Here is a 10,487-nt window from a genome sequence, read left to right on the forward strand (position 1 = left end):
CCCAGGTTAAATTTATAGCTATTGCCGAATTTCTCTTGGACAGACTAATAACAACAACTAACTTATCTGATTCAGTGTGTGAACTTCTCCCAACAGTTCCTCCACGATTAGTTGTGAGTTTGACTGTTTGTTAATTTTCCCAGATGCACTCCGATGTCCAGCGATACAAGAATTCAAACAGCAAAGGCAGTAACTGTGCAGGTTCTCTCCCTCTCTCTCTCTTCTGAACTGTCCGCACCAGGTGCTTCCTTTGTCTGCTCTTCTCCCTTTTAAACTGCTGTTGTTTTGACTTTTTTTTACAAATTTCCAAAACAATGCAACAGCATATAAAACAGTAATTGCTGCTCGTGGAATTCGAGGAAATCACCTCCAACACCTAAAATACCTCAAAAAAGGTGCAGCTCTTACAGGCAGATTTTTTTCCCGTCCTCCCTCTTGGATTATCCAGAATCCTTAGACTTAGAGAAAATGCATGCCCCTGCTAAAGTGACAATATTTTTACTCCAGGAATCCACCGTTGCAGTGTTCAGAGTTTCATGTAAATTGTGTGCGTTCAAGATATTTGACACACTGATGTTTTAACGTGTGTTCACAGAAAATCTTGTCTTTTATTATATTGTCAGCTGATTGATAAACAAGTAATTGAATCAGTGGAGCGTAGGAATAAAATTACATCTTTTTGGTGTTCATGCATATAAATAGAAAGTTAGCTGACACTCCTAAAACAGTGAACAAGGGCAAGTAACGTCATTCATTCTCGTTTCAAAGGCTCTTTTTACAGTCACAATCTGGTTACCTCAGAAATTTATGAGAGACGTGTTAGCACTCATTTCAATTAATGAATTTCACTTGATACCTTTATGACTATTATTCATTTCTGGACTTTGTTTTGTGTATTCTGGTGGAATTTGTGCACCGTTGGCTGGGTTAGAATGGATTACCCAGCTGTCAATTCCCTTCATGTGTTAAGTTGACGAATTTAAACACTGCATGATCTGAAGGTGTCGGAGTAGGTCTGGAGAGTACAAAGTTTAGAAAAAGTCACAAGAAATTGGGCTACAGTCCAACAGTTCTTTATTTCAAGCAGGAGCTTTCGGAGCACGGATCCTTCATCAGGTGGTTGTGGATTACAACGTTGTAAAACAGAATTAATAGCAAAAGTTGTCAGTGTGATACAACCGGAATTATATGTTGAAAAAGACCTGGATGAGAAAAATAAAAGAAGTAATGAAGACTCTGTCGTGCATTTCTTAGTGTGTCACATCTGTGAAATACAAGAGAAAATGTTCGGAATATACTTGGTGTGCATATATATGTCAAGGGTCTCGTGCTGAGAACTATATTAAAATTCCACTCGTAACATGTGCTAATAATGATAAAGAAATAAACATTTCCTGGTTTTGTGGCATTTTCTTATTTTCCCAGAAATGGGTGGAGGTGCCAGTCACGGACTTTGATGAACAAAGTCAAAAATCACACGACACCAGGCTACAGTCCAACAGATTTATTTGAAACCACAATATTTCGGAACTAAATATCTGAAGAAGGAGTGGGAGCTCTGAAAGCTTGCGGTTTCAAATAAAGCTGTTGAGCATGAACAGGTTTATTTTGATTTTTGACTTTCCCCTTAATAAGCAACAAAAGCTGTGTTGCCGAAAATTAAATAAGTGTTGGGATTTGAGACAGCCAATAAAACGAGTAAAATTGATTTTTAAAAACTGATCCATTAATGTTTTTAGAAGATTATCCACATTTCAAGTATTGCATTGGAAACCTTTGTTCGGCTGGAGAAACATTTTTCATTTTCTGGAAATGATTGATGTGCTTCCTCAAACGCACTGAAAGCTTCCTCTCAGCATCATAATATTTTTTAAAATCCTACAGATATTAGGGCAAGACACAGAATTATTTGTATTGTGTAGTATTTTATGTCAATAAAGCTGCGACTATTACATTATATGAAGTGCAATCGATTGGTTAAAATTTGGTGGCAGAATTTGAGAGTTGAGCAAGGGTTTGGGAAGTCTAAACGGATAAAATGAGTAAGATGATTGCAGTTGCTCTCGCTCAAACAACTCAGTCCCAGGTTATGACAACAGGAAGTCCTCAGGATAATGAGACAAAATGCATTTCACGCTTTATGAACGAACGTCACTCCGCCAAAGTGGGGATCGTTCCATCTCGCTTCACAACGGGACAGCCAAAGCATATTAGTTTAAGATGAAAAAGTTGATAATCAAGAACAATACTGGTCGCTGGGAGGCCCTTCGCTCCATCTATTCCGTTCTCATATTTCCCCTCATAATATATCTTTTTTTTCCCCTTTGGTCTCTGGGTGGCTCTCAGCCTGGCCTCCCAGTGTCTCATGGCGAATCCCAGCCGGGTTTCCCGCGGTTCATGGCTATTCCCAACCTTGTCTCCAAGCAGATCACGGCGTGTCCCACTCTTTTCTCCCAGCAGGTCATGATCTGCCCCAACCTGGTCTCTCAGCAGCTCATGACGCGTCCACCCTGCTCTCTGAGCAGCGCATCGCGGGTCCACTCTGCTTTCTGAGCAGCTCATGGCGGGTCCCACCCTGTTCTTTCAGCAGCTCATGGTGACCCTAGCCTGGCCTCTCAGCAGCTCATGGCAAGCCCACCTTGGCTCTCTGAGCGGCTCATGGCGGTCCCAGCCTGTTCTTTCAAAAGCTCCTGGCGATCCAACTCTGTTCTCTCAGCAGTTGATGGTGGGTCCCAATCTCTTCTCTCTGCAGCTCATGGTAGTCCAAGCCGGTTGTCTCAGCAGCTCATTACAGCCCCGCCCTATTCTCTCTGTAGCTCATGGCGTGTACCACTTTGGTCTCTCAGCAGCTCATGGCAATGCCGGCCCGGTCTCACGGCATCTCATGGCTGGTCCTGATCTAGTCTCTCAGGAGCTAAAAGGCCGTCCCAGCCTGTTCACTCAGCAAGGCATGGCTGTCCCTGCCCGGTTACTCAGCGATTCATTGGGATCATAGACTGGTCTATCAGCAGCTCATCACGTACCCAGCCTGATCTCTCACCGGTTCATGGATGTCACGGCCTGCTCTTGCAGCAGCTCATGTTTGCTCAGAGCCTGTTCCTTCGACGGCTAGTTGTGGCTCTTGCGGGTCTACAGGGCTCATGGTAGCTTTCCGCCTGATATTTCAAGGGTTTAAAGCAGTGTCTCAGCTGCAGTTTCGGCACCAGCAACGGTATGTGTCGGGGCATAGTCGAGAACACACAGCTGAGCGAGATTAGCGGAGGGGTCATCAAAGACGATGATACTTTTAACTCATTCCTTGATCATCCTAGTACCAAATACTAAATTGTAAATGCAAACTATTCAATTTTCGAATATTGTATGAAGTTATTCTAAGCTTTTTAACTCTTGTTTCGGGTACTACTTTGTCCCTAAGTTTTTAATTGTGTCATCGTACTCGGTGTCTAAGATGGCGTCACATGTGGTAAAGTTAGACAATTCTCACTCTTCTCCGAACTGCTATACATGACTAATCAGCACCAATAAGAACTCGGATAAATTGCAACAATAAATGTGACATGACCGTGCAAGATTGAAAAAGTGGCTTAAATTTTGACAGAGTTACGGCGTTTAAAATTAGTGCAGCACGCACAGATCATGGTCGTCCTGTTCCAAAAGTTTTTTGTAAAGAAACCGAATACAGACCTTATGTCATGGAGCCAAAGGGCATCGAGGCAAGCAAGAAAGTGGATTTGTCACACCAACCAGATCACCCATGGTCTTATCAAATTATGGAACTGCTGTGGTGGACTGGTCAACTTATATCGGGTGTTTACCTCAATCAGTTGCGCTTTAGTCTGTGTAATTTCACATTGTCAAGAGATACTTTTAACCTAATATTTCCCGATTAGTTATTGTGAAAATCAAGCATTCTTCATTCCAAATACACAACTATATACACGCTATGGAGTGAGAGGTTGTTGAGGTCGCTGGAACTGTGGCTTTGAGATTATAATTCGATCAGCTATGATATTGTGTAATGAAAGTGCAAGTTGGAGTTACATAGGTTTCACATTTCTCAACTCCTTTTGTTTGCAAAGCATTTTATCTTATTTCATTCTTACACTGGTCTAGTTCTTTTCAATTTATCAATGAATTCAATGCCCCCGTCTTTTCACACGAAACTTTCACCATTTGTGACCAAGTTATGTGTTCCCTCATTTCTCTGCTATATTTTTTTTTTAAACCATAGTGCATTTTCTGTCGACAGTAAGCTCGGAATCACTCCTCTACACGAAGTGGAATCTAATTTCCTGGTTTCATCTGTGTAGTCGTGTGGCCAGGGCACCATTTTAAAGCCGGGTTCAGTAGTGACAATGCCTCTGTGAAAGAAGGAAAGTTATGAGATCAAATCAAAATCGAATTGGAGAGAAAAATAAAGCAGTTCTCATCCCGCTGTGTTTCCCTCTCCCAAAAGGCATTGTTGAACACTGCATCCTCCCTGTTAAAATACACTTTCTCCCGACCTTTATCAATGACTTAAAAAAAGGCTTGACTGCTGTCATTCGGAGACAATTATTCGCCATTTAACTCGTTTAAAGTTCGGATGATTTTTAACCTCTCATTATGGGGTCTGGGAGTATGGATATTCATGTTACAAAAACCTTATATTCTGAAACAACAGAATAATTAATGCATGCCGAACATAAATAAGATACAGAGCAAAACACTGAGAGTTAGCATCTGTTATCACCCTGCCCATATGCCTCCAAACATTTCCTGATCTTATGCCCATTCAGATGCGGCTAAAATGTTGTGATTTTACTAGCCTCCACCACTCCCTCTAGCAGCCAATTCCACAAATTCACCACCATCTGTGTGAAAAGATTGCCCAGAAGGTCGAAATTATAACATTCCCCTCTCACCCTAAATCTCTGCCCATTAGTTCCTGGACTCGACCACGCCAGGGAAAATAAATTGTCTATTTACTCTATTCATGCTCCTCGTGATTTTATAAACGTCTATAAGGTCACCGCGAGCCTCTGACACTTCTGGGAAAACACCCACAGCCTATTCAATCTCTCCCTATTGCTCAAATCCTCCAATCCTGGCAACATTATTGTAAATATTTTATGAAACATTTCAAGTTTCACAACATCCTTCCGATAGAAAGGAGACCGGAATTGCACTCAATATTGCAAAAGTAGCCGAACCAATGTCCTGTGTAGCCGCAACACGACCATCCAACCCTGTACTCAACTGTCTGACCAATAAAGTCATATGTACAAAATACCATCTTCACAGTCCTATCTCTGTGCGACTTTAATTTGAATGAGGTATGAACCTGCAACCCATGGTCTCTTTCCTCAATAACACTCCCTCAGACCTTCCCATTAAGAGTAAAATTCCGGCTCAGATTTGCTTTCCCAAAATACAGCACCTCACGTTTATCGAAATTGAAATTCATCTTCCACTCTTCAGCCCAATGGCTCATCTGATTAAAATCACGTTGAAGTCCAAGGTAACTTTCTTGTGTCCACTCCACCTCCAATTCTCGTGTCATCTGAAAACTTATTAACTAAACCTCTTTAGCTCACACACAGATTATTTATATGAATGACGAAAAGTAATGGACCCAGCGTTAATCTTTGTGGCACCCCACTGGTCACAGGCCTCCATTCTGAAAAATCTACCCTCCGTCACCACACTCGATTCTCTACTTTTGAGCCAGTACTGTGTACAAATGATAAATTCTCGCTGTATTTCATTTGATCTAACTTGCTAACCAGTCTCCCATGGGAAACCTTGTCGAATGCCTAACTGAAGTCCATATAGATCACGTCTACCGCTCAGTTCTTATTAATCCTCTTCGTTACCTCTTCAAATAACTCAATCAATTTTGGGAAACATGATTTCCTACGCATCCTACCCATGTTGACTATCCGTATTCAGTTTTTGCCTTTCTAAATGCATATATATCCTGTCCCTCAGGATTCTCTTCAACACATTGCCCACCAGCGACGTCAGGCTCACTAGCCTATAGTTCAATGGCTGGTCCTTACAAGCTTTCTTGAAAAATAGCCCCACGTCAGCCAACCTCCAGTTTTCCATAAACTAACCTGTGACTATCGATGATACAAATTCCTCAGTCAGAGGCCCACCAATAACTTTTCTAACTTCCCACCGAGTTCCGGGGTGCACCATATCAGCTCCAGGGGATTTATCGTATGTTATTTCAAGACGTCCATATTTGTCAACATGTCACCATCAATTGCCGCATATTCCATATGTTCCATGTCCTTCTTCGCCATAAAAGGTGATGCAAAATACTCATTTATTATCTCCCCATTTATTGCAGCTCCACACAAAGGCCACCTTGCTGATCTTCGAGGTGTCCTGTTCTTGCACTCGGTACCCCTTTGTCCCTTCCTTTTGTACGTTTGTCCTTGCCAAATGTTCCAATCAAATCAAACACACCCAGAAACTATTGAAACAAATTAAATTCACAGAGAATTTTCATCTTCTTTATTCCCATTCGAACTTTTATGGCTGGCATAGCTCAACATGTCGTACGAAGAAAAGGTTCTGACAATCTTTCCAAAACCGAAATTCTCCAAATCCAAATGCAGAGCTTGATGACATAAGATGTAAAACCATGTCTACACTGTCCATCTATAACTCCTGGCGTTTTTTCAGAACTGAAAATAAAAACGACAACTGCATAGAGTTATACAGTATGGAAGGGGATCAAATAAACATTCATGTCTATCCAGGCTTCCCAATTACCTATCCAGCTAATCCCAATATCCAGTCTTATCTCCATATCCCTGCAGCGTCAATGTGCTGATTACAAATTAAGATTATTTAATCGAATAATTGCAAAGGCACGTTAGAAACGGGAGGTCTTGGGAGTCAAGTCGGTAAGAGTGAGAAGAAAGGATGAGATTCAGGAAATGTGTCGGAAACATTTGCGATTTCACGCTGTGATATAATTAGACTTAATATTGATCAATTCTAAGGACAGATAGCAAACTTGATTCGTTTTCTATAACTCCAAAATTGAGAAAAGGTTGTTTGCGAGTAATCTTTCTTTTATATTTGCATGTGTATCTCTATCAATGCTGCAAGGTTTACAGGTAAATGTTTGATTTCTTTATCGCATTCTATTGTCTAATCTAGAACTTCTCCTTGTGGATACATTTTCACAAATGCCTGATTGAATTCCAATGAAGGATAGAAGCAACAACAGCAGAAAAACAGTGTGAGTTCAATTTGAAGCAAGGATTATTGAACCAATATTGACCGTTGTTACAAATAAAAAGACAGCTGTGGAACAGCTCTTGCAAGAGATATTACAATAGTTTCCAATTTAAAATTTCAATGAAGCATCTCAAAGGAGGTCATTATTCAAATTAATGGCAATTTGATTAAATTTTTAATGGACTGAAGCTAAAGAAATGTCATAATTTGGAATGGATCAAAATGTAATTTTGATGATATGAATGTTTTCAAGCACTTGGATTTGTTAAATGCTTCTAAGATCTTGAAACATTTAAAGATATGTTAACATGATTGACGTGTGTGATTTTGCTACTCCTTTTACAAGTTTATGTTGTCTTTGTTTATTTTTCCAAGAGGTCGAAAAGAAAGTTTCCGAAATGCGTGCGGGAATGTATTTGAATAAGCTTTCAAGTTTAAAGAAAAAAGCCTGTACAACCAAAAGGGAGTCACCAGTCCCGCTCAGCTCAGCTTTACGCTGTTCTGGTTTGGTTTGATGTCCGCAAGCATTCAATTGGGCAGCAGCTGGTTCGAAGAAGTAAGTCCATGCTGATCCTTCCTCTCTCTGACATCTCTCCTGTCAGACTCTGTGTTTTATTTTACTCTTTGCCAAGCGTTGTTCATGCACATTGTTGCAAGTAGTTGGAAATACATCATTAAGTTTGGATAATCTGTTCAGTTTTTGAATAGGTTTAATTATTCTGTTTTCTGTTCTCTTTCGTTTGTGTTTCATTTTGTAATCTTGCAAATACATTCCGTTTTGTTTAAGACAGACTGGTTGCACCAATTGCATCATCCCTGGAATGTCCACAACTCACCTGCTTAACAGAAACTAGATAGTTACAGTCGGGGTCAATAATTTTGAAATATCTTTTGGGCGGGTGTGTATGTCCTCGTTCAAAACACGTGCCTTCATTGCATTCTAATCACCTCCACTAACGTCAGCGATGCGTCAGGTAAAGGCCACAAAGCAATGTTCCACAACCACATATGACCAAGTATTAAATAAGATTATTATTTTGATTAATTAATAAATACTTAAGTACTGGAGAGAACTGACTTTTTTCAGAACATGGTCATTGGGAGAATTCTCGTCCATCACTGATTAAAAAAGAAGTACATCTGACCATCTCTCGACAAATACAGACCCATCTGTTGGGTATGATTTGCACAATATTTCAGGATTATTCACCACTATTTCAGCCAGCTTCAATGGGATGCTACCACCAGAAACATGTTTCCTTCTCTCTTGTCAGCCTTCCGCAGGGAACCGTTCACTCTGGTGTATCCTGGGCCGCTCCCTATACACCGTCGACCTCACACCCGACAGCATCATGGCACATTCCCATGTAACCACAGATGGTGTATTACCTCCGGGATATACTTCGCCCCTCCTCAGTACCTATGGGCCAGAAAAAAACTTTCCAGATGAAGCACGGATTTATCTGCAATTCACTCAGTATAATTGTATAGTCCAGTACACTTGCTGCTCAATGTACTGTGCTCTATATTTCCGAATCTCAGCACAGACTGAGTGACAGCTTTGTGAAACCCAAACATTTCTTCCATCGAGCTAAATTCCATAGTTTCCCTTTGCCTGTCTCTTCAAGATGATGACACACTTCCTGAGTCAACATATCTGTTACAGGCTTGCTGCCGTGCCATTGTGTTTATTTTTGACTTTAAAACAGATCATTGACGGTGTCAGCAGAAAGTTCAATTGAGTTTATTTTGGTGGATCAGTTGACGTTTCTGATTGGGTTTGTAATCCAATATTCGTCTCTTTCTCGAGGTATGATATTGAGACAGTCTGTGTCTTCAGCAGATCACTCGCATCCTCCTGGGGACTTAATGTGAATTTGTTCATAGTCGTAAAATCATACAGAATTTAACACAGACCCTTTGATTCAACTGGCAAGTGCCGAACAGATGTGTTGAGATGAACTAGCTCCGTTAGCCTGTGTTTGTCCATATCACTCTCAGCATTTCCGATCCATGTATATGCTCAATTTCTTAAAATGCTGTCGTTCTGATCGCTGCTACTGCTTCCTCGACAGACTCATTCCACATATGCACCACCAACACTTTGAAAATTTGTTCTGCAAGTAACTTTAAATGAAAATTGGAAGTGCGAGTCCATGTTTCCCTTAAAGTAAACTTACAGGTTGAGTCGGTAGTTAGGAAGGCAAATACAATGCTGTCATTAATCTCGAGAGGACCGGAATGTAAAAATAGCGATGAACTTCTGAGACTTTATAATGTTATGGCCATACCGCATTTAGAATATTTGAGCAAGTCTCAGCCACATATGCCAGGAAGTATATATTCACCCTGGAGCAGGTTCAGAGAAGGTTCACGAGAATAATCCCAGGAATGAAAAGTTTAACATATGATGATCGCTTCATAGAGCTGGGACTATACGTCCAGGGTATTGAAAGATGATCGGGGGATTCGATTGAAATTTACTGAGCATTGAATGGCCTGGACAAAGCGGAAAGAAGTTTCCATTGGTAGGAGAGCCGAGGATCGAGGGAAGAGCCTCAGATTAAAGGGAAGACACTTTAGGCATAGATAAAGGGAATCGTTTTATGGACCAAAACAAGCACACCCAAACGTACATTGCGAAGGCAGTCTAGACTGTAACATCTTGCTTATTTTAACGCTAAGTGTAAGATGCTTTGTTACAGATAAAATTCGATTGTGCAAACTGTTGGTTATTAAAGAAAACACTTTTTCCATACACTGTAAGTAAAATGCAGAAAAAACTTAACAATAAGATAAGTAAAAGCTGATTTTACTGAAACTCTATCGAAATCGCTCATAAAATAAAACATTAACGACGACTAATTAACTGTTGCAATACAGTAACATCACATAAACACACACTTGGCCAAGGCAGATTCAGCAAGGTCAATTTTCTGACATGCCATTTTAGTAGCTGAGAGAGAATCCCAGCCTTTACTTCTAACAGAGACAGGAATAAGAGCTCCCAGATCCAGTTTAAAGATACCAGCAGAGGCTATTGAAGGCAACAACTTAAAAAAAAAACAGGTCCTTGATAGATTGTACCTACCAGTTCAGGCCATTTCTACTGTTCCAAATTCAAAAAAAAAAATCAAGGCCTCACAAGCTGTTGACTTTACAGACTTTGGAACAGACTATTCAGCATCTTTCTTCATTTACAGAACTTAAAGCTGTCGTATCATCACATTTGCCATGTCCTTCTTTCA

The sequence above is a fragment of the Chiloscyllium plagiosum genome, unplaced genomic scaffold (genome assembly GCF_037043375.1).
Source record: "Chiloscyllium plagiosum isolate Xiang-an unplaced genomic scaffold, Cpla_swu_hap1 HiC_scaffold_41, whole genome shotgun sequence".
NCBI classification, from domain to species: Eukaryota; Metazoa; Chordata; class Chondrichthyes; order Orectolobiformes; family Hemiscylliidae; genus Chiloscyllium; species Chiloscyllium plagiosum.